General features: G+C 38.8%; 1 protein-coding gene across 3 annotated transcripts in view; it reads left to right on the top strand.

The window, feature by feature from the left end:
* The window catches only part of Gria3 (glutamate ionotropic receptor AMPA type subunit 3), a 275,928-nt gene that overhangs the window by 79,245 nt on the left and 170,015 nt on the right, over positions 1-26,668 (top strand). The gene's annotated exons all lie outside the window — the stretch shown is intronic.

Consider the following 26,668-nt stretch of genomic DNA (forward strand, 5'->3'; position numbering starts at 1 on the left):
ACAGTGCATCCCTTTCTTCCAGTAGATACAGTTTAATTCCCTTTTAAATTTATTTTCAGTATTCAAAATAAATCAAACATGAGAAATCAATTGTAATCTTAGAACCAAATTTTCCCAGTCATATACAAAATTCCTTGTTAAAATGTGATTTGGGATACACCGTGGACATAATTTTTGTAAGAGAACTCATCAAGAAGAACTTTATTTGATGTAAAATAAATAAAGTGTAGAATACTATCAAATAATGTTTTTGATCTAAAAACTACAAACTTTCATGTACTACTATGTGTGCATATGTGTGATCTTCTGTGCCACATAAGATATGGAAGCCCAATCTGGAAGGTGTTAGAAAATGAATCTTGCGAGATTGTGATGATTGTCCTTTCAAGATATACTAATTAATATGTTGAAACATACACATAACAATACAACTAAATGTACCCTCCACCAAATCCAGTTGTTTCTGTTGTTTTCCAAAATGAAACTGAGGGCCCTTATTATGATGATGTTCCATCAGTGTTCTGATATAAGTTATTTGCCTATAGACTAAATATGGATGGTTCTCTCTGAGTCTACCACTTCAGATTCAGAGGCGGAAGAAACAAATGAAAGGTCTTTCTTCCTGGTCCCTGGGGTAGCTAAAGAAAAGCTCTTTCTCATCAACATAATTTGAAATGTTAGCTTGCTCCTGAGAAACAGAAGCATTATTCACATTCCTCTGATCTAGCAGCAGCACCAGATCTTATCATGGAACACACAAGCCTGCCTTTGCCTCGGATACATACCAGCAAAGAGGGGTTGAAACTCATTAATCAGGATCTGAGAGCTCTAACCCAAGATCTGATACTAACTAGCTTTCTGATCTTGACCAAGTCTCTGGTACTCTCTTGAACTTGGTCTCCTCACCTAAGGCATGTCCCTTTTTATATATATAAAATTTTATGGTTCTGTGATTTCTTTTGACAATATGCCAGATACAATAAACTTTATATCTTGGAAATAATTGTAACTTAGATATTATCAATGAGTCAATCTAATGATTTTGCAAACTACTATCTATCTTTAATAGTATATTCTACCTCTAAGACAGAATTATATAAAATAAAGTTGCAATAGGTGTGAGCAAAAGAGATCATTTATGTGACAATTCATGCTATACTAGATTCTGATTGCTTTAAATATTGTAAAAAGGTAGCATTCAAGAAAAGCTGAGTTTTCAGAGACAACTCCTTAGAGTAAATGAACCTCTACAGCAGGATTTCTTGAGGAAGAGAAAACAGGAACATCATGAGGCCTCAACTCTAAACAAAGACCTACCAAGTAGTCAGTCCTGAGATCATATACATACAAATAACATTACACGGACTGAGCAGGTTATATTTATATATTTGGAAATATTTTTATATGTGTGACAGCAGTTTCAAAAGAGAGAGCATGAATTTGAGAGATAGCAATGAGTAAGGGTGCATGAGGGGCTGTAGGGAAAGAAAGGATGAAAATGATGTAACTATATTATAGATTCAAAACCAAAAATTGTTATATGTTTTTAAAAAGAATAGAGACAAAGGACAGAGTACAAAGCTCTGTGTGTTCAAACAGAGTCTTGATTCCCTAGGGTAACAACGTTATTTAAACATTGTTTAAAAATGTCTAATTCATGATGTACTCTATTTTAATGCATTTCCTTCCATTCAAAACACTGAGAGTGAATTAGTTAATTTCCATATATTGCATGTAATGCAATTTGGAGCACTGTGGTTTTCATAAGTAAAGGCTGAAAATCATCAGTTTCTCTCCTGAAGCTTTTTTTAAATTAAAGATCAGTTCTCTCAATACCATAACTACATTCATTTCAAAGAATACCCAATGCATGCATTCGCTCATCCTCACCTATAAGCAATCTCTGCTCATTAGACCTCTACTGTGAAAAAGAAAGCTGACACCATCTAAGTCTGCTTCTTATCCCTCCTTTAATCCTTAAACCATCTCATTAAATAGCAATTCTATGATCTGACATCCAAAAGAAACATTTCTGATTGAATGTTTATTTTCATGTTTATTTCCTCTTTAGCTATTTATCAGGTGGGACTAATTTATTATGTTTTCGAGAAATATATTACATAAACGTGAACATTAATGTCCACTTTGGAAAGTATTTTCAAAATGTTGTACCAAGAACTACTCCAAAATTTTAATAACTTTCTATTACCCACATGAGAGAAAATGCAGTCTATTCTTCAAGATTCAGTATGCTTATGCCTCAGCCCATTAACTGTCAAGTTCTCCCTATGCAACCTCCTAAGATTCATCTCCTGTAGGTGATTCCTATTTGTCACTATTTTCAAAATGTGCCACATCCATGCCTCTGCTTTATCAACTTCACTTATTCTACTACTTCCTAAAACACTCTCCTATATCTTGATAATGAAACTTGTTTCAATTTTTTTAACCCCATAGCAAACTCTACCTCCCTCCTTATTCATTTAATAGTTGCTAAGCTTCCAATAGTAAATAAGACACATATGGTTCCTACTGTTATAAAACTTTTTCTAAAAGAGACAGAAAAGAATCAAGTAAATAATAAATAATTGTTGTACATTTACATAGTGTTCTATGAAAGAAACAAAGATTATAATGCTTGGATCTAATTTGCAAAGGGTGTTCATGGATAGCCTTAATGAGAAATGGCATTATAATCTGGTAACTAACAAAGTGAAAGACACAGCCTAATGTGGAAACAGTCAGTGCATAGAACCTGCAGAAATTAATAGAAGACCAATGTGGGTCAAAATTAGTGAGAAGAAAGGAGGCTGGTTGGATAAAGACTGCAGAGATAAAGGAGAGTCGTATTTTAGTCATGGAGTATGACCAGGAACCACTGTAAAGAGAGTGGATTCTTCAGGGGAAAGGTATTGCACGATTCTAAGCAGAGGGGTCAAACAAATTAATGTAAGCTTTTATAGCAAATAGAGTGGTGAACTAAGGAAAATCAGTGGGAAAACAGCCATTGTAGTTATGCAGGTCAGAATGATGACAACTTGAGCAAAGCTAGAAATAGAGAAAAGTATTAAGGAGTAAAAATGGCGATGCTATTTACTGAACCAGTTTGGAGGAGGAGAAATCTTGCCTTCCTCTGACTACCCAGAGAATCCCCTCTGTCCACACCATTCACTTAACATTTAACATAATGGTTTCTGCACTGTTACTTCAGTTGGTCTGATATAAACTACCTTAACCTCGTATCTCCAATGAGATAATAATCAGTTCTTGAAATAACTCAGCAACATATCTGTTCTATTTCTTTTTTCTTCAATGATCATCTATTGCATCAGCATTAAAATGATGGGGAGATATTATAGCACCAAATATAATTTTATAATAGTTTAAATTACACTAGATGTGGAAGACAAAGAGGGAGAGAGAGGGATCCCTCGTTATGTTCAAATAAGCTAACTATACAGTGTTGGAACTGCTCTAGTTAGGTCCAGGAATGAAGAAGAAGCCAAAGAATGGGTTAAACTTTGGAGGTCATTTAAAAGATATGTTGTGCAAACATGGCCATTTTTCTCTGGTGTTATCAAACACTGAATGAATTTGAGGGATACCCTGGCTCTGCTCTGATTTCTGTCTGCAGAGGAAGGTCTGATTCAGGATTTGCAAGTCACTGCTTCACTTAATAAAAATGTCACCTTGCTTCATTAACACCAAGTTAGAAAATATGCATTTGGTTCTATCTACATAAAAGATCAGTTCTTAGGGAAATTGTGAGGCTGACTAAGTACGTCACCTACCCTCTCTATAATCTTTCCTTTTATTAACTTCCCTGTTTCTTGTTTACCTAGTGCTCCTCACCGTACATCTCTAGGCCTGCCCTCCCTGCTAGGAGCAAAACTACATCTCTGCCTATCCTTCCTCCACACCTTTATGAATCTTTGTGTCCTGCATTTTGTTCCCCCTGATTTATAGTCTTTCTCTGCTAATGACAACACCTCAGCTTGCCAATTTATTCATGCCAATTGATATGGTTCCTAATGACTTAGTGTATTCAGGAGAAAAGAAATTTCTATTCAGGAAAGAACTTCTGTAGAAACAGAACCTTAATCCAAAAATGTTTTTCTCTTTATTATTATCCCTTTAATTGGCACACACTAGTTATGCATATTTATGAGAGACAATGTGATATTTTGATACATGTATACATTGCATAGTGATCAAAATTGAGGTAATTAGCATATGGGTCACCTCATCTATTTGTCGTTTCTTTAGAGCAAACACACTCACAAAAGTCCCTTTGGTTATTTTTGAAACACACAGAATATTGTTAACTCTACTCATGTCTCTGGGCAGCAGAACACCCAAACCTATTCCTCCTTTCTAATTGTAATTGTGTACCTATTAACCAATCCTTATTCAACTGTTTTCCCTCTATATCTGGTAACCACTATTCTGTTCTCTACTTCTACAAGTCAGCATTAATCCCAAGCTCTCAGGTACCAGGAATCCAGTTTGGATTCCTATACAGAAGATTCTAAAACCATTCCAAGAATATGGCCACTTCTTCCAGTTATTACACATGCTTTTGGGTGCAAGCATTCTAAATAGTAGCAACCTCCTCCACGATAGTGACACACCTGAGAACTGAAAGCAAGAGTACACAATGCCTCTTCTTAGCTTCAATGGGCAGAACCCATGGGGATGAAAGAATCTGACCCAGCTGTGACTGTAGGCTTAGATAATGAGATAAGAGTCTGGGTGCCTTTTGGGACAACTAGTGCCAATCCTTCCCAGCATTCAATAAACTCCTGCTGTCTCCCATTCTGAATCTGACTCTCCCTACTCAGTTCCCAAGAAACTCTCTGAAAGACAGAAACCTTTTAAGGGACATTGCTATCTTATTTGAAAGACTGTGGCAGGAACTGGGGAAGCCATAACAGTCATTCTGTTGGTCAACATGCAATTATTGAGCTTTCTATAGCATTAGATCACCCTAGCTCACTCACGGGACTTAAAAGTAGCCAAGTTTCTGCTTGGCTTCTGAGGAATTGACAGTTCTACTGTGGAAACTGATTTGTTTCATGGCTTCAGGAAAAAAAATTAAAACCAACTGTTGCCATCCCTACTGGTAACATTTGCGTTCATTACAGCATGAGCCTTGGGCAAATAATAAAGTTTCTCAGACAGCTAAGATGCCCAGAAAGTTCCAGAAGGTCCTTGAGGTCATAAGTAGTAAAGAGATTCCTAAGATAAAGAGAAAGAGGACTTTCCTCAGAAGATTATGAATGCTTTCAGACTGGTTGAATTTGAATTCTCCTGAGATGACCAGGGTTTCCTTTTCTCACACCTTTCTGAATGCTGTCATTCAGACTATTCAAATGGCTTAACTTCATAATGCTATTTTTCAAAAGAAGGCACACAATCTTTCCTTTTACTCTGTCTTCTTTCTCTTTCATGTCTCTCTGTTCCTCCTCCTCCTCCTCCTCCTCCTCATCTTCTTCTTCTTCTTCTTCTTCTTCTTCTTCTTCTTCTTCTTCTTCTTCTTCTTCTTCTTCTTCTTCTTCTTCTTCTTCTTCCTCTTCTGATTTTTCTCTTTCTCTTCATACACACACACACACACACACACACATACACGGAGTGAAAACAAATCAGTAATTCTCATATGTTTTTGTCTCTATATACATTTTCTCACTCTGCAAACGTGTGTAGGAGAATGCATGCTAAGAAAGCTTCTACCACCTAGGTCTTTGCCTATATTTCCAAAACATTTATTTCGAAAATGTCACACTAAGTTACCCAGGCTGACTTTAAATTCACTTTGTAGCTCAGGTAGACTTGCACTCATGCTGGGGTATATCATATTTTTAAAATAAGAGTGGATGCCATTTCTTAAGTATTTAATAATGCTAGGTCTTGAGTTTATAGATTATCACATTTCATTATGGCAACCTTTATACATCTCTAGAACAGAGGGAACCAAGGCAAAGAAAAAAACCTTCAAATAATGGTTCTTACAGTTATATAATACCAAAGTAACAAAATCCCATATCACCCTAGATCTGCTACACTCCGCAGAATATGTGCCTTCCTCTGGCTGGCATACTGATTCCCACTGTCTTAACATTTAAAAACACTAGTTGTGTTTTCATTCATTTTCTTCCTGTAGCAGTTCTTCAAAGGTCATGCTATTAAGGTCCTCTCTACTTCAATAGTATCTGTGTAGATGCAATCCAGTTCTCAATTTACTTCTCATAGCCTGGTGCTCACAAATAAATACAAATATCTTGTGTTGCTGTTATTTTAGTTTTTTCTTATTTTTAAAACAGAGTTTCTCTGTGTAGCTTGGGCTGTCCTGGAACTCACTCTGTAGGCGAGGCTGGCCTCAATCTCACCTATCACTGCCTCCCAGGTGTTGCAATTAAAGGCATGCACCCATCTCCAGTTGGCTTCAATACTGTATCTTATGGCACCAGAATATCAGGGATCAATGTAGACAGAAGGCAAAAGACCCAAATTAAAGGACAGATGAGTCCAAGCCCTGGAAACAACTGAAAGAACAAAGTTCTGGATGCAGGCAGAATGTAAGTTCCAATAGACAGCTGAGATGATGCCTGAATCTAAGACAAAGAGAATTCCTGTACTCATTTTTGTAGCTAAGACCTCAGGAAGACAAAAGTCTGAATGTTCCTACTGCAAAGGAGTGATATATGGTTGTGGCAACTGTCAAAGGTAACTGTCAAAGATTGCCTCAGTTTTGCAGCCAGGTACTGTGTGTAGTAGGTGTCGCCAGCAAAAGAAAACTTGGTTTTTTGTTTTGTCTTGTTTTTTTGCTTAACCACTTCAAGAACTAGGGAAAGGATGGACAAAGGTAAAAGATGGCTACAATTCTAGTCATGCCCATTTGTCTTCTGGGAAAAGTAAAGTCAAGAGAATTTTTTATTGAAATTCAAGCTACTTTTTTATATATGAATAAATTAGGAAGGCCCAGAGAGTACATTATCCTGTGAGAGACAGATACTAAATTCCCCTGTTTGAGCAGCAGAAATTGGGGTTGACAGGACCTAAGACACTTGGTAGTTTCCACAGGCTGCTTAATCTATTGTGATGAGTCTTCAACTATGAGAGCATCTTGAGAGACTGTACAATAATATTAGTGAATGAATATTTGGACTGGATTGTGAATAAAAGACTGTACATATGTCTATAATGAGGGTTTCATTGAAAATGAAAATACTGAAGCTGTCATATTTTTAATACTTCGATTTGCACATCCTTGACTGCTTTGGGGCATAAAAAGAGAAAGTGCCGAGCAATTTGTTGTCAGCTCTTGAAATAAATTATCATTTAAACACTTCCTCTCCACAAAGGTTATTAGCTTAGTAGCTCCTTCATTCCTGGGGTCGGACTATCTGTAGGGGAAGAATAAAAAAATCACAAGACATTAAAGTATCCTTTCAAAAGCTGAATATTAGTTACTGTGGAAATTGTTCTCTTAGTGGCTTAACATATTTTTGCTGTAGCTCTCCAACGCTGCAGATTAGACTGCAGCAACTATTAATAAATACTGTCATATTTTACAGCTGTCATGCAAAGCTGAAAAAAGGCTTCGCTGTGATTAGATCCTGTTTACTGTAATATTTCCAGCTCAGACTCAGAAAGGCAGTTTTCCTATAAAGGTATTTCCATAAGTAGAATATTTTTCCATCAAACGACATGACTAATTTTAATACATCGTTAACTCCTTGGTGGCAGTGAATTTGGGGCTGAATTGATTTCACAACCAGAGGTACATTCGTCTCCAAAGACACATTAAACAAAAATGTCAAATTTCTCCCTTGGGTTGTCCTTCATATGCAGAAATGGTGCTTCCTCTCAGAAGGTTTGCACTGAGTCCCCTCCTCCCTCTTTGAAGGAGAAGTCTACACTGTACTACTTGCCTGCTTTGGCTCTGCCGTTCCTGTGACCAACTGCATTGTTTGCCAAGACAGCTAGTCAGGATTTAGGGTAAGCTTTCCTTCAATAGACTAGCTAGAAATATTGCTTCTTGCCCCAATGTTATCAGTGGAGCAAAAGAAACAAATCTTTCTTCCCACCACCACCACCATCAGCTTCATTTGTTTGGAAGTGTGTCTATGTCTGGCAGAGGTTTTGGTTTTAGTTTGTGTCCTCTGACCTTCCATTGCTTTCATCAGGTTTCTTGAGGAATTAGCCTCCAATAAGCTGAATATCTAATCATTAATGAATGAATATTCTTTAGACCAATAGGGGCTAGCTGCGATTTACTACAATCACTGGGTTTCAGCCTGGGAGGTTCTTGAAAGTGAGATAGATTTTGTAGTCATCCTGCAACTCTGACACTGAGGTTTGTCTCTTGGAGCCCGGTAGACATCAATTCAAGTGAGGGCACAGACTGCGAATTACCGAAGACAATGTATATAAAGTCTTTAGTACCCAGCTGAGCAGAATACCATGTTCAATGAATTTTAGCTCTTGTGTTTATTATAGTTTCAAAACTTTTCCCTCGAGAAATGAAATTTACCCCCTCAGGGGACATATGGCAGTACATAGACACATTTTAGTAGTGGGGAGAAGCCAGGAATACTATTACACATTCTGTAATGTACAAGAAAGTATCCTCTCCCAGCATGGAATTATTTGTCACAAAATGTTTATGGTGGGAAGGCAGAATTGAGTAGAAGGACTGGATGCAGAAACTCAAAAGACTGACTAGAAACCAACATAAAATTGAGAGTTTCATTGTGCCTGCATTGGTGTGAACAGTAATGTTCAAAATGGAATAATCTTTGAGTATGAATAGTTCATACCATGCAAAGAGAAGTGTGTTAAGAGTAATGCCCGTGAAATAGCAATGAGTATGAAATAGCATAAGGCAAGAACTATATTTTGTGGTATGGATTTCAACTCCCAAGGGAGACCAAAGAAGATAGAGTTCCTGATGGGCAGGCTAGAATCATCAGGGAAGGCTCCATGGAAGAAGATATGTTTCTAAGCACACAATGAAGCTACTTCACCTAGCAATGACCCACCTCCATTGTTAATGCCAAACTTGCCTCCAGGACCAAAACAACATGACATTCCCATCAACGCTCTCCAACATAAGAGATCAGGACAAGACACATAATTAAAAAAATAAAAAAGGAGCACTGTTCCTTTTACAAAATGGAAAGCAATTACAGGGCTGTTGAAAATAGGCAGTAAACAAAGAAAGGAAGGGCAATACTGGCAAAATTCCATTTTCTCAACTAATGCTCCAGCAAAAGTGCAATTTGCAGCAAAATCAACAGAGCTCTCTCCCCTTGTCTTGCAGTCAAAAACATTGTTTGGTATCAGCATGGCTACACAGGATGCCTCAACTGAAAAATAATGTACAAAAGCAAGAGAGACAGAATATGAACTGCGAAGGAGGTGGAGGGGGCGGTAAGGAGGATGACTATGAACTGCCACGGCCATTGTGGGGCATTTACACAGAACACAGTTTGTCTGCTCGGTAAATTCTCTGTGGAGCACCTTAGTTCATGGAAGAAGAGGGATTCAAATCAAGACTGCTTCCCCGTTTTCCTGGATTCATTCCAATCATTTCAGTTGCCAGTGTCGGCGGCTATCCTGCTTTGTCGACTCCACAAACGATCTGATGAATTCTCTGGTGCTAACTGCCTCAGCGGGCATTCTCGACAGTAGAAAAGAGGCTAATTAAGATCATGTCAAGCAAGGAGTTTGACAGGTTATGTTCATGGTCCATACTGAGCATGAAACACATAGATGGTGTTTCAACTTCACTGCAGGCAGGCAGCACTTGGCTAGGCACTGATTTCATAGTAGGCCTCTAGTTGCTTCCACATGCTCTTGTATTACCAGGCCTCCGTTTAGTTAAGGATTTACATCCTTCTACTTAGGGTAATTAGGTGCCAGTGTGTTTGCTTTCAATTGCATTACTCTGGCTCTCTTTCATTTGAATTTTTAATATGCTTGTAAACAAAGACAACAATTAATAGTCGGGTCATTTTTCCTACTAAACCATGCGTTTGTGCGCGGCATGTCTTACCGACATACAGCGTATAGAGGTGAGTTCAGGATAAATAAAGGAAACTCTGCTTCTCACAGAAGGTAGAAAATGGGAGAAGCATATGGAACTCATTATACCAAGTGGTAGATTAGACTGAAAATATAAATAGCTTCCCCTCCCCCAAATAAAGGTTTAGATAACTTCGTGAATAACAGCTTTACAGTGAGTTATTAAGAGCAGAAGAGATGTTTGGAGGCTTTTCTGAACTGAGGATGTCACAAATCACATAGCAGATTTTTTTTGAGGCCATGCTTACCTTCTTATAGGCATACAGTCACATGGAACACTGGCATTCTATCCCCTAATATTCAAAGATTTAAAACATCTAAGAGGTATGAAGGAAAGCTCAGGAATAGATGCAAGTTATCCAGGAACATTTTGTCTCCTCTCACATAATCAGAGTCTCTAACCACTGTCAAAGGTAAGCACAGCCCGACACCCCACAGTTCGGAACAGCTTTTAGGCGGTACCATACCATTGCAATAAGGAAAGAGTTCAGCATAAACTGAAGTCGCCTTCAATTTATCCAAACGTTCCTGGGTATTTTAGAGAAAAAGTGAGTAAATAGGAACCGCTGTGTAGGGGTCTCAATCACGTAAGTGAAAAGTCACAAATAACCAGAAAACTTGGTCTATGGGAAATTCATGCAGTTTTGATAAGTGGTACTTACTGAACTCAAGCTCTTACCATCCATTAGATGTTGGAATACATAGGCATTATATTTTGCTATATGACAAATAAGAAATTCATTTTTTTTCAGCCTGGAGTTCCTCAGGCAGGCATTTTAAAATGGGCTATGGTCAACCTAGGAATGTGACCTTGAGATTCTAGAGATTCTGTCAGAGTTCTTTTCAAGTTCTGATAGACCAAACTTGGAATCCCTTCAAGTAGAGGACTTAGAGAAGTCTGCCAAGAGTTTAATAATCTTTGTCACCACACAACAAGAGCCCCCTGTTGTAAGAGGTGAGTGGTTCAGTTAATGGCACTGAGAGAATAGATCATCAAACCAGAACTGGTTCTAAGTCCACCTCTGCCACCAAATAGTTGTGATCAAACTCAAGACACATGACCTTTTTAGCCTCCACTTTCCACATTTGTAAAATGAAGGAGGGAGTCTGTCATCCTGCAATTAAAACTGTCCGTCACTGCACTACTGGGGTTACATAAGTGACTGAAATAGAGTGCCTCTTCATAACAAGCCCACAGTTTAGAAAGACATCCTAATATGTAAATCAATAGAATCTAACATGAATGCTAAGTGCTGTAAAATCCTGGGAGCTACTATAGCACTTCTGTTTATAATGAAACTAGAACTGCCTTTCAAATGAATATTCTTATTGGAAGTTGAATATGCAGGTAACTATCTACATTGACTTTTTAGCTGGTCACTACTCAGAGCATCCACACGTTTCCCTTTTGGTAATCACTTAGTGATCAACCTTTAGCCTTATCAATGTCCTCTGAGACCAGGGAGAAAAGGCAACAATGCCTAGATGATAGAATCAGATGTGTTATTAAATCTGAAAAATCCTTCCAGGTAAATTTCCACACCAGTGAGTACCATAAGGCACTTGTGATGGGTTTTCTCCTGACAAAGTTTGCTGGGTTTCTGAACAGTGGCCTTCCTGCCATGCAAAAAGCCTGTTCTTCCAGCACCCTTAGGCATCTTAAAACACGGTCCCATTGTCATTTTCAATCTCTAGGCTTCCTAAGAAGGAAAGAAATATCTCTTACTAAAAATTATATGAAAAAAATTCTATAATTAAAGGTAAAGAAGCTTTGTTTCTGGAATATATCCAGTTTCTCTAAAGATTCAAAGTGCTTCACTAAGCAGACTTTTACAGGGGCTTTGACCCATTCCCAATGATGGATCTCTACATTTAACTTCTTCGTAACCATTTACCTTGATGCCCTCTCTATACTTCTTCTTCCCCAGTAAACCCTTCTGCTCCTTGTACTTCTCCAGAACTCCCATCTCTGAATCTTTTAGATTTATTTTATGTGTATTAGTGTTTGGCTGCATGCATGTATGTGTATCATGTCTGTGTCTGGTGTCTAAGGAGGTCAGAGAGGTAACAGATCCCTGAGAACTGGAGTTATGGGTGATTATGAGTCACCATGTGGGTGTTAGGACTCAAACAGGGTCCTCTGAAAGAATAAGTGCTCTTGGTCACTGAGGCATTTACATCCATAAAACCTCATCTTTGAGCCTTCCCCTACCACCCCTCACATTCCACTACCAAAAACTCCTCTATACTAGTACTCTATAATTGTGAATGCTCCAATATGCCACATGGAAGATACTCATTTCAGCTTTCAGTTTTTTGTGTGTGGTGTTTTTCTTTCTTTTATTTAGATCCCTCACTCAATTTCCCTCCAACACACACACACACACACACACACACACACACACACACACACACATACACACGCACATGCACACACACACATATATATATATACACACACACACGCACATACACACTCACACGCACATGCAGACACACACACATGCACACACACACACAAATATATATCTACACAAAACTCTGGAAAATACCTTATCCTCCAAAGTCTTGCACAAATATGTGTTTCCATTAGTGTAGGTATCTCTGCCTACTGCTCTCTGCCCTCCTACTCTTTGCCTATACCTCTAATACAGTATTAAACAGAAAATGGCAGGATTATTATTTGTTTACATATTTGTCTTCGAAACAATATTGTCAACCTATTGAAGATGAGGTTTCTGTCTTATTCATCTCTGCAAGAACTGTGTTAAGGGCTAGATAAAACATAGTGGCTGGTCGTTACTATTAAGCAAATAAATGAGTGAGTGAAAGAACTTTAGCTGAAAACAGAATGTAGAATTGCATAGGCTTTGAAGACATAATGAAGGATATTGACATGTGTTTACAGTTCTGAGTAGAATATGTTCTCAAATCATGTATTAGATAGCTATCGATCTCCTGTGTGTTAGCCTGTGATTCAACCTCTGTACCAAATATACCACTTTCCTAGCCCAACCAACTAAGAAGCAACGCAGATATTTGAATGCTAGAAACTTTAGTTAGAGGCTCTAGGTAATGGACAGATTTTTCAAGACTCTGCATGGTTCTTGAACCTTGCCAATACAAAGCCATTCATTATTGAGGACTCTCAAGGTTTAGGATGTAGCCATTACACTATTTCACGCAAACGACATGAATTCTCTGGAGATGAGATCAAAATGACATTAATCTCCACATATCCAACTATAAAACTAAAGAAAGAAAATTATTTCAAAATCTCTGTGTAGGTAATGCTACAAACACAAGAAGCGATATGAGAGCTAATGCAGTCAGTTCTTGATTATCCATGCAAGAGGAAAGCCAGGCCTTGATTATCTAAAGGGTATTTATGTCAGAAAAAAAGAGTATCCTGTGAAAACAGATCTTCCTTTTCATTCCAACCTAGTAAGGCTTGCCTATGTATGGAAAGTAAGGAAGATATTCCAGGGAAAGGGATTCTTTGGATGCCACTTTGATTATAAATTTCCCATCGGTATTAACAGGATTCCATAGAACACAAAACAATGATCTATGAGACCAGAATTAGTTAGGAGAGGTGAAGACAAAAAATGAAGCAGTATCAAAAACATCATAACAGAGAAAAAAACCAACAAATGCTGGTCAGTATTATACCTGAAATCATGATTAAGTGATACCAATAAGGAGCAAGGAGAATGAGCAATAAACACTTGTAAGCTTGTTACGTTTGGCTAAGTAGATTTGATATAAGACATTTTATTCCATAATAAACTCACATTGTATCACGTGTGGAAATTCCAGGTTTCCACAATCAAAGCACAGTGTTCTTCCAAAGATAAACTTTATGCCAATGAAAGGCTGAGCCAAGGCTACCAAAGCTTAGTTGGGTTGCCTTCTCTCTCTAGAAGGTCTCAGGAAAGTATATTCCTGCTGAAAATCTCAAGGAAGACTTTCTGGTTTCCACTGGGCACAAAACATGGAAGGGTACAGGACAGTACTATTTACTAAAGCTAGCCATTTTTTGACTCCTTTCAATAACACTAAGTTGTCATAATTCATCAAAAAAAACTGTAACTTTATTAAGTGACTTTATTCACCTTGCACAGTACTAAATAGTAACATTAGATTTTTTTATTAGACATGTCAAGCTGGAAAGGCTTTGAAAGTTCTTAAATTCGAGGTTTGGAATTCTAAAAAATGAATCAGTCCCATATTTTGTCATGTTCATGAGTCTTCTAATCTGTAATTCTACCTTATCAAGTGGTATTCTAAAAGAATTTAAAGGCTAGTCTAAGATTTATCACATTAAGCCTTTTTTACCCTGTTTCAAATACCCTGCATAATGATGTGTGTGTGTGTGTGTGTGTGTGTGTGTGTGTGTGTGTGTGTGTTATACCTTTTCATATAGGAATAAAAGAGAACAATATGATGTAAGCTAAAATCAAATGCGGAGAATGACCAGGCCATTTTCTAAAGCTAAATTAACAGCTCTGTAGATGAGTGATTTGGGTGTGAGAAGGACTCATCCTTTTGTGTCTACAGAAAAACCACCCTATTTGTAAAGTTCTACCCAATCAAACTGAAAGAGTTAATGGAACTTTCTATGTTCTGCATGTATTAACCTGCTCAGGCAATCCAACCAGGTCTAGCCATTTTCTCTGGTAATTAGCAAGTCAAGTCAGTTCATCTAATAAAAAAAATCTGCAAATGATTATCAGACAAGGGATCCCTACAATAAATGTCTTGGGTCCTATCATGGATGTCATAATTTTCCCTAACTCATAGGATTGCCTCACGCTTTAGATGTGTAAAAGGTACCTAGGACAGTTCCTGGCACATGGCTTCTGTAACTGTTAGGCATTGTTACTGACCTCTTACCAGGGCCACAGGAAAGTGGTGCTGCTTCAACAGTGAACGATGAGCCCTAGTGCCTGAGCTCCCCTCGACCTGTGCCACAGTGCCACGCTGCCCATCCTTTCATGTGCTGATTCTGGTTCTACTCTATCAGATTCACAACCTGTTCCCATGACAAGAGCTTGAAAACTCACAGAAGATGGCAGATATGGCAAACGGACAATGGGCTTAGATATGACATTTGTCTAAGTGCAGACACCCTCAGGCCCAAAGGAAGGAAACCTTGGTCTTGGAATTGCTAGACTGATGATCAGGAAGTAGGGTTTGTTTTTCCCCTGTTGTCTTAACTTCATGGCCAGCCTTCCATCTGTTCTACATATTACTAAGAGTAAACCCACTGATGAAAAACAATGTGGTTAGAAAAGCTCAGACCCATGCCTTTTTTGAGGGTTTACTCAGCATGTATTTCAGAGAATAATAAAGCAAAAATCGTATTCTTTGCATTTTAATTAATTAGAAATGCACAAAGGTAACTTAACCCGAGCAGATAACTTCTTCAGAAGGTACAGAAGTCAGTGACACTGCCCAAAATATACATATACATTCCTTCTTAACTAAGCTGAGAGAACTCAGTGTGTTTTTACTAACATATTTTTAAATTTACCTAAACTATAGTATGTAAGACAAAAAAAAAAAAAAACAAGAAATTGGAAGTAAACCTCACTTTGCAATCTTTCATTTGTTTGGCTTAAGCTGCTGAATATTAGAAATTAGGAGGAATTAAATTAGAATCTAGTTCCAAGTTTCCTCCCAGATTCCCCTTTGCCTACAGACCATGTCCTTGATGTTATTATTAAATTGTTGGATGGACCCAGTTATCTGCGTACATTAACCTGAGTGGGGTATAACAGGAAAGCAAAGAACAGATATTAGAGAGCATGTAGAGTCTATATTCATTTTATGAAGATCAAGGAATTGACAATTTTGTGCTCTTAAGGGTGAATAAAAAAAGATACGTTAATGACTATCCTCATTAAAGATCTGAAGCTAGTATCCTCCAGACAGTAACTTCTCTCATCACTTGTTCTTGTTTCATTCTGTTTGTCTGAGACTGGGTTTCTGCTCTGTAACCCAGTGTCACTTCATACTCACAATCTTCCTGCCTCAGCCTTCTGAGGGCTAGGATTACACTTACGCACCATTATGCCTGTCCTCGTAACTTGGTCTTAAGGGTTGGTCACACCAAGCAGATGTTCAGAAATCTATAGTACACTAGCATCTTTTCCAAATGCAGAGACAGTGGTCTGAAAATAGCTTTGTTTATTTAAGGAAAATCTTAGGCTTCAGTTTTCATGGCGGCATCAATCAGCTGTATGAAGTTGAGCTACAACCTCTCTGTGTACTTGTAAAATCCCAGTGGTTATAGTCTCTACTTCTTTGAGCTGCTATAAAAATTAAATGAGATATGATAAACATGCTTAGTACAATTTCTGATAAGAGAAATATGCTCAATAAGTGGCAGCTATTGTTGCCTATAATAATGATTAAACTCTTTCAAAAGCACCAATATTAAACTATATTTATTAAATGCAGCAATCACCTTCAGAAAAAAAGAAGAAAGATGCACAAAATTGGGACTGTCCACAGAAAATTCTAGATGTTTTATCACTTTATCTATCTATATACTTTCCCCATAGTTTAACAAAGCATCTTAAATGAAATGATGGAAAAATCCAAAAATAGAGACAAAGGCAACATTCTTGACCCCATAATTCCCTGTAGGCTCTGATAAACTGTCCGGAACTCTAGGAATCTGATTTCTATTCCTAGCACCTATCTATTTTGTTCTCTGGGTGTTCCAGCCTGAAATTATCAAAATATTTCCATATACTACTTGCTTTCATGACCTCATCCAATATGTAACTTTGAGATAAAAATGTTGCTTGATGAGAATCCATTGAAATGGAAGAACATTTAGTTATTCTGATTAATATTGTTCAAAACAAAACCTATCATTTTCCACTTCCAGGCACTTTCCTGTGCCTATTATCATTATTTATACCCAGTGAGGAGGGCAGGGCAGGACAGATGTATTGTTGGTTTGAAGACAAAATAAACCCTATATCTCCAAACATGAGAATGATTTGCCTAAGGTTGCACAACTAATAAAAAATAAAAGCAAGCAGGGTTGGAACCCAAAGTTTCCAAACACTCTATCCAGAAATCTTTCTTCTCCCTCAGGCTGTCATATACCTGTAAGGCAAGGGGTTATTTTCTTAAGGACCATGAAAGATTCAGGCTTGAGGGGAAAGTCTGAGTGCTAACGAATCACCAATTCCTCAGACTAATATCTACCCTTGATGGAGCTCTTGTTATGTGCCAGCCTCTGCAATAAGCCTCCACAATGCATCATATCCCTCACACTTCAGAGCAGTTTTAGTAGAGAGGGATTGCTGTGGTTCTCCTTTTACAGATGAGGAAGTAGAGGCATGAAAAGGTTAAGTGATTTGATCTCCCATCATTCTCCTGGAAAGTGATGGAGCTAGCAGTGTGCATTCTGCTTCTTGTTTTTAAAATGTTCTTCCTACCACTCCACATTGACAGCCACCTTCAGCTCTCCTATTCACAAGGAAGAGATGTTATTTTTAAAGATGCTTTAGGGCAGGAAGATAAGTGGTACTCTCTCAATTCCTCACACTGATAGAAGGGAGAGGTATACAAAGCACATCTTGTCTATTCCGGAAGCTGAGAATTTGCAGCCTCAGAAGGGGACTCGGAGTCCAATAGAGGTGACTTGCGCAAGGGGACATTCTTTCTCATTTACTCACACCCTGGTCTCCCAATATTTGGTTCTCAGCCAAAATGAAGAGTGAAAACACGTTATTTAATTCTTAGCTTCATCTACTTCTATAAATCTAGCCACATCCTCACTTACCCATATCCGTTGTCAAAACTACCCTGATTCCTTTTATCAAGAACTCTATCAGAATGATGGAGCCACATCCACGTGCTTGTGACTGATGAGGTCAGTGGTCCCCATCTCAATGTCACTGCCTTTTTTAAGTGCCTCACTGCTCTTCCAGAGAACCCAGGTTCGGTTCTTATGACCCACATGGTAGCTTACAACCATCTGTAACTTCCATTACAGAGGATCTGACACCTTCTCAAGGCTTCCCCAGGTACTGGACATATGTAGTATTCTGGCATAACTGCACGCAACACACCCATACACATGAAATAAAAATTATTATCAAAATACTAAGGAGAGTCTTCTGGGCTTTTTCCTTTAAGCATCTAAACAAGAATGAGCAGGGCCGGTTAGGAAAGAGGAAGCCAGGGAAAGGTTGCCGTGCCTAATTCACTAATTATTGAAGTTGACCATTTTCATTTTCTTGATATCATAAATCTTCCCTTGAGGATACAAATCGGTGCAAATCACTCTAAAGGCAGGAAAGGTGAAGCTCCAAGTGAACACTTAGACTGGAAAGGGAAAAATCAGTCCATTATTTTAAGATCTCTTGAGATGCTGTAAATACACAGGCAACACAGAACAAAGATCCCTTTTTCCCCCCTTACATTATTTATGGGCCATCTAAAAATTACATTCCCGTTCTCTTTCCAGCTCTGAGAGAGAACCATGCATATTCATGATCTGATAAATATTTAAGTGGGATTTATTTAAATGAGAGAGACCATTTACAAACATTCCCTGGCTCTCAGATCTTATCCTGGGCACACAGAGGGAGGATAATTCTCTCTGGTAGATTCAAAACCTCCGTTGGCCACCTGTCCCCCCAAACTTGGAGCTCATCCTTGAGAACTGGTGAATGTCACCCGCAGTATTTTAAGGGAGCCTTCTGCACCACCTCCCTCCAGTCCTGCCTTCCTGTTGTGAGAGCATGTCATAGGATTCATCATTGGCAAAATTCTGTAGCTGGAAGTTTATGTGGGGGGGTGCTACAAGTTCAGTCATGGCTTTCTTTGCCTGTGCCTTTCTTTCCACAACCCAGTAGTCCCACCCCGCACTAGTAGCCACTCTGCCTATGGGTATAACCCTCCACACTCTAGGAGGAAAGTTAAAAGATATACTTGGTAACTTAAACTATTTGGTTGTTAAGCAAGAAGTTTTGATGTTTGGTGCAGGTAAAATTGCTTGCTGTCAAACTTGATGACCTGGATTCTATCTGTAACACCCATGGTGGAAAGAGAAAACTGACTCCTAAATGTCCTCTGCCCCCTGCACATGCATCATGGCATATGAACACATGCACCTATGTATATGCACACACATGTACACTCAGTAATAATAAATTATTTTAAATAAGAAAAGAAAGAAATAAGGATTTTGTTAATGTTCTGTTTTCTAAGGATTTTATACATACTGGGCTTTCATTACCTCCTTTCAACATGTTAGACTTTCAAGGTAAAAATCATTTTCTCCGTCTTAAAGATTTTTTTAAGTATAAGAAAGATGCTGTTTGCCTAAAAAGAATCATACAGCTTGTAAATTGCAGACTTAGGACTGGAACACATGTCTGACTCTAAGATCTGGGGTCTCAGAACACCTCTGGCCTATGGGAAGGCTGGAAGAAAAAGCAATGGTAACCCAAACAGAAAGCCAATGCTGACATATCAACACTGCAACTATAGGAACAGAGAGGCAACACCTCTTCATTGATGCTGCACAGTAGGTATTCTTTGTATGAACAAGGTCTGGCCTCTCCATTGTAGTATTTATTCTTAGGTATCACCTAGACTTAGTTGTAGGGCAGTTTCCACTCCCCCAATAGAAATTCATCTATTTTGTGTCTCATTTCCACAGTTTATGAAATGTCCATTTAACTCACCTACTAAATTAATCTGGTTAGGGAATTGCATGCTGGTTAACATCTCAATGCACAACTCATTCCAAGTAACACACATGTTTTAACGGAAGTCTCTAATAACTCAATTCAGGGACACTGTACATGATTAGGATTGCAAGTAATGAGTCAAGCCAGTGAAAGAAAAAGGACTGGGTTTCTCAGCTCCAATAGTTTGAACTACCTAAATGGCAATCTGAACTACCAAATTTAGACTTGCGAGATAAAATGTAAGTACCCAATAAAAATTTATCTTCAAATAAATAAAAAATAGATATTCTTCTACTATGAGTATAACCTAAATAGAAGGGTCATACTTAAACTGAAATAATGTTATTTGAAGTTCAAATTTACTCAGTTTTGTCTGTTTGTTATTGTATCTGGTAACTGAGATCATTCAAAGTCCTATTCTAAAGAGAATCCTCATCCAAAAGTGACTATCGGGTATCTGCTTGCTTATGACCCTTTCCTGTGACTAATTCCAAAGCACAAGGCTGAAGGACTGAGGACTGTGAGTGGGGAAGCAATAAGACAGGAGAAACTATCACATTGTAAGACTGGTCCTTGTCACCTCTATATGACAAAAAAAATGTAATGCCATCGAACCATTTTACACAACAGAACTAGCTTTATCCATCTCTTACCATCTATCTTCCAACTTGGTGTGCTGTTTTCCGCTATCATTTTCTGTCCTTTGATATAAGAAAAAGGAATACGTATTGGCATTGCCAGACTATGTGTTCTCTGGGAGTGATCTGGGCCCCATAAGGTACATCACAAGCAAACAGCAAGACAGGCTGCAGGGTGCAGCCAAACCGCCGCACAGACATCAGCGCTATTCAAATGTAATTAAGTGCCAAGCACAGACCCCAAGAGTGACAGTGGGAAGAGTTCCATGACCAAAAGAAAATATATTACGGAAGTGGAGTGGAGAATGCTTACAAGCCTAATTAACAATTTGCACAGCATCAAAGTTTAAGATGTTGCCAGTATCGGGCAACTTCGTGCCTTCACGTTGGAGAAGCCAAACTGAACCCAAGGGAGGGGATCCTATTAAACTCTTGCTAGTCAAGCTAGTCCAGTGGCTGAAGCATCTACCAAGACTTTGAAATGGAGAAAATGACAAAATTAGAACACCAACAGGGGGCTGGCTCACATGCAAGACAATTATAGGGGCTGAGGAGTCTGAACTCCAAAAATGAAACCGTTGAATGGTAATCATAATAGTGATGATAATGACAAAAATAGCAGACCTTACTGAGAGCTTATTACGTGCAGGCGCAGCACTCTGTACTTTACATGAATTGACTCATTTAATCCTGACAACAACCTATGAGGCTTGTCACCCACATTTTATGATGTGCAGAAAGATTACATAACTTGCCTAGATTCACGCAAGTATTGAATGATGGATGAATCAGACAAAAATCAAACCTAAGGCCGTCAGGTGCCAAAGCTCACGTATTTAAATGCTAGACTCTCCCATTGCTCAAATACTGTCTTTTGTTTGTCAGTTTCTTTGTTCACTTGCTTCTTAGATTTATTTTCTCAAAGTCTTGCTAAACTAGCACACAGCTAGCTCTGTAGACCAGACTAACCTTGAAATCAAGGCCCGTGTCTGCCTCTCAAGTAATCTCTTCTTGAAGAGACTTTCCCAAATTTGGATAAGCATTACAAAGTCCTTCCCAACACCATTACCTAGGTCCTCTTAGCACAAGAGACACAAGGCTGGTCAAACAGACAAAGGTATTTTATGGACCTAGAGCACAAGGAGCCTTCTCAGCCCCATCATGCCCTCAATGAATTGACAACCACTGTTACCTTGTCATACAGCAGACCTAAGATTTTAGGGTTTGGCTTTGGTCCTTGTGATGTGAGCTAGATCATACATAGCTGCTGGTTCTTCAAGAGTTTTGAGGTATCCTTAGCCTCATATGAGTCTTCTGATATCTTAGTTTATATCCTTTGAGTATCATCTTAAATAGCATCCCCATGTCTATGAGGCCATTCTAACTTTCCCAGGTGAAATCATTTGTTCCTTTCGGCCTCCAACTCTGCCTTTCCACTTATCTTTCTCTCCCGCAACAATGTAAGTATGTTGAGGCTGAAGATCATTTACTCATATTTATATCATTTTACAACACAGACACACACAGACACACACACAGACACACACACAGACACACACACACACACAGAGAGAGAGAGAGAGAGAGAGAGAGAGAGAGAGAGAGAGATTTTAATCAAACAAATGAAGTTATTCTAAATCGTCATTTTTCACATAAGAAGACAAAGGCCAGAAAAAGAAAAGTACTCAGCACTCATCCTAAGGTCCCACAACAGCTCATGGGCTATCGTTTCACTCTCAACCCAGTACTCCATCCCCTATCCAAGGATACCTTTCTGGAGAATCTAAATGAGTTTCTCCCCATCTGCCTTCTAACACTTATGCTTTTAGTTCAAGAACTCCCTGGCTCAATGTTTTCATGGCTCATTTGGAAAACGCTGATTCCTTTTCCTACAGCATACTCCCTTCCCTTGAAATCACATCTTCAGTGTCTTCTGCAAACTCCTATGTGGAGGTACTGACCTTCAGAATATCATATCATTACACTGACAGGTCCAGCTGTTCCAGTGTAAGAACGAAGAAGCCTGGGAGCCCTGCTTCTTTCCTCCCCAACTCAGCAGCATAATCACAGTGCACGGCTATTATCTCATCCTCACAATAACCCTGTGACCCAGGCAGTGTTATTTTTCAGGCAAAGATGTTAAGGTTCGGAGAGCTTAAGTGATTCCTAAGATTACACTGCTCATAAGAGATACAACTGGAATTTAAACCCAGTCTATACTTAGCATCCATGCTCCTAGTCTTTATTCAGCCCACTCTAGAGTAACTGACATACTGCTGTTGCAAAAGTGCTTTCCCTAAGCTCTGCTGTTACTGTGTTCTTCTCTACTGCTCCTCAAGCCACACTCTCTAGTACAGTAGCTACTAGACACATATGACTGTTTAAATATAGCTCTAAACCAGTTATAATTATAAATGAAAGTTAAACTGCAGTTCTTTAGACTCACCAGCCACAAGGCAAGTACCCAGCAGCTATGTGGAGGTAGTGCTCACAAAATTGGTCTGCACAGAGGCTGCACTCACAGCCCCTGGTAAATCCAGCCCACACCCCACAGGCACTGAACTCATATACGTGTACCTAGACACAAATATTTTTTTAAATAAAATAAATCTTTTAAAAATTGGACAGCACACAAGCAGATTATTGCTATTATTGTAGACATGTCTGTTGGGCAATGTTTCTGTAGAGAGTGAAATTTCAACTCCTCTGCCTAGTGTGTCAACTGCATCGTGATGGAAACCTGCTAGCTTGTCATCACAAAGACAGAAAAAGAAAAGAGGAAAAACGTGAAGCTGAAGAAAGGTGTGGGAGTCTGGGGATGATAGCCCTGCGATGCCACATCAAACAAGTGAGGCCAAATCCTATTGTATACAATGGACTTCCTCCCTGAAATAGAGAGAGCCCAGCGAACATTGACACTAGGCTCAAACATGCCTCTGTGAGGAAGCCTGAGAGAAAGGTCTTAACATCACACTGGTGACTGGGTGCTCTCCAGCAGCGACAAGGATTCTGATGTGTACAGAAAACGTCTGACCTTTGAAATGTAGTCACGGAATCTATGGTCAAATTCCAACTCTGCTGACTATCAGTTACAACTTCGCTTATTATTAGAAATGTAATGTTCATCCTGGCACTTAGCATTATTGGGCTTGTTTGCCTGTCTGTAAAACAGTCAGTAATACATATTCTCCCGAGTTCTGTGATAAGTGTGATAATGAGGCAGGTGAGATAATGGTCTGGACTTCAACACATACTCTAAGTGATTTGTGGAGCAAATACAGTTCAAACTCTTCGAACCAGATGATCTCTGAAGTCCCTTCAAGCTTTGAAATTCAAACTCTGACCCACACTAAGAGAGGTCAGCAATCAGTTTCGACAAAATCCTTAGGAAGTTCCTTACAGCATGCTGCAGGCTTCATTAATAAGCAATGTTTTGGCCACGTTGAGTAGCTTGGATTTCCACATAAAACTGCCTTTGAGAGACTGCAGGGTCCCTCCCCACCAAACGATGGATGCTCCCAGAATCCCTAGTTCAGGACTATAATACCATGGATATTTATTAGTCTGAAAATAAGTTATTTAAAAGAACCAGTGGATTTAGGATTGGGGTATTGGCTCAAATGTTGTTCCTATCATGTATAATTGCTTTACTCCAGGGAAATAGAAGATTCAAAACAGCAGGCAGATGGAAGTACAGAGATATGCAAGATGAAGAACAGAGAGGAGGTGGCAAAGGGAGAGAGGGATGGGAGGAGAATATTCTGACTAATTCAAATAGCATCTTGTCAAGGCCCAGTTGAAGAGCACAGCAAACTGTCTTTCCTAGCAATTTAATCCTCCACAGACTTCTCTATGATTTTCTTCCACATCAGCAGTGCATGGAGACCTGGCCTTCCACCTCCTGGCTCAGGAAATTTTCAAGACCCTGAAGTGTCTTCTTAAATTACCAAAGAAAGATAGAATTTTGCTCAGCCTGGTGCAATACGATTACTTATACTTTACTTTATATTTATTCCATGGAGATCACAAAGTCCTGTCAGGTGAATTATAGAAACACACTCAAAACTATTTGATGGATCAAGACATTCTATTTCCACTGTACCTAAAACAGAACCTTTGCAAGTTCTACAGGGGTTTCTAACTCCGTCTTTCAGGTGAAGGAGAAATATCACATTGGAAATCGGGAGTTTCTGCTTCACAAACAAGTGGTATAATTCCAGAGGAAAAAAGCTCCCAGGCCAAAGCAAGAATCACCATCTTGATTCCCAAAAAGAGTGCCCTCCTGAGTTCATCTTGAAAAACCTGGCCAAGGCTTTGGATACCCAAACCCAAGCAAATCACACAGACATTTCCTTTATACTCTATAGTTTGTCTCACTTTATTACTTGCCCAACTGTTGGCCCAAGACTGTACAGAGACTGCTTCTTCTTTTTGTGTGCTTTTTAGTTCAGCTGGTGAAGCAGTTCTGTGGCAAAAAGCCAAATTAAATATGCTCACTTCTTTTTATTAAAAAGAAGGCAGCTGAGGATTAGTCCATAAAAATTCTCAAGGAATGAACTGTTCTAATTAAGAGTCTTCTAATAAATGCTTGAGCTGGAACTGAAAGTATGCTGAAATAATTCATTTAGTTTGGACTACTTTTGACAATTTCCTGATGTATCTTGTTCTGTGTTCTGCATATAAAATATCACTGACTTTTGCATGGAACTTGTGCTACCATTTTGAGCATGTATTTTCAAGGTTCAGGATTACAAGGGGAGAGGTTATAACTAAAACTTGAACTAAGCTCAGGACACAACTTGGGGAAAATATCCAATTTCAGAGGTTTATAGTTTGCTGCTTCTTTTAATAAGTTCATGGCATGGTGAATTGGTGCACTTTTCTATTGCTGTGATAAAACACCATGACCAGGGAAGCTAACAGAAGGAAGGATTTATCTGGCTTATGGTTATCGAGGAATAAGAATCCATCATGGTGGGAACGTGCAGCAAGCATGGCTGACACGAACTGCTGCAAGCTCATAATTCTAACCACAAGCAGGAAACAGAGGGTAAATTGGGAATGGCATGATACTTTGAAACCTCAAAGCCCACTTCCATTGACATAATCCCTCTGGCAAGATCACAACTCCTAAGCCTACCCAAACAGTGCCACTACCTCAGAACCAAGTATTTAAGCATCTGAGCTATGAGTACCATGCTCATTCAAACCAACACACATGGTAATGGAACAATATTGTTAATGAAGGTTCTAGTTACATAAAATGTAATACTTCTAACATGTCCATACATTTCTGTGCCTGAACTCTTGGGAGATAAATTTCTTATTTATAACTGGAGGTTGAAAGATGCTAAGGAACTTGTCCAGGGAGGATATTAATCCAGCTTCTGTAACTTGAGACTACCAACTGTTTTGGGATCACCCCGTACTGTGATGTCTATGACAACTCTTCCCTTTCTATATCTCATCGGCTTCCTCTCGAGCAGTCCACACTGACGGGTCTCAGCTAATCTCACCACAGTAGGAGTAATATCTGAATAAGTACTCAGCTTTAGTAGCACTAAGAATAGCTTAGGTGAAAGCCATGGGTTAGATAATAATGGTTGCCATAATAATGTCCTTAAGCGCCCCAGTTGAGAGCCATTTATTTTGCATAATATGATCTTGGCATGCTAAATGCTCATTTGCATCTTTCTTCCGAGGACACTTGTCTGTGGGATATTTTTTTTTCAGAAAGGTTTTAGTGTCGCCCAAGAATAAATACACTGCTCTGTTTCTCAGAGGCTAAAGCAAACTATGTGAAACGCAGTAGGATATGTGTTCTAAGATTGCTAGTGTTGCCTTTGGGTGATTAAAAAGTAGCCATCTTCATTGTTTTTTTTTTAAATTACTCTTTTGCAAAAGTGGGACCTAAAGCTCACCTATATCTCTAGGGTATCTTATCATGGGCCACATAACTGTGTTCCCTGTGGTATTTAACAAAGCTCACGTATCATGAGCGTGGCCTGGAAGTTTTCGACAAACCTGCTTTCCCAGATTGATCTCTGACATACTGAAAATTGCCCACCCTGTGAAATTCATATGACTACTATGAAGATCAACTTCTATAATTTTATTCCTGGGACTAAGGACATTAAGATACTAGAGAACGAAAGCTGCTTCAATCATCAATTTCATAATCACCTACTCTGTAGTCAATCCTATACCTATGGTTGGAAG

This window comes from Myodes glareolus, chromosome X (genome assembly GCF_982192425.1).
Source record: "Myodes glareolus chromosome X, mMyoGla1.1, whole genome shotgun sequence".
NCBI classification, from domain to species: domain Eukaryota; kingdom Metazoa; phylum Chordata; class Mammalia; order Rodentia; family Cricetidae; genus Myodes; species Myodes glareolus.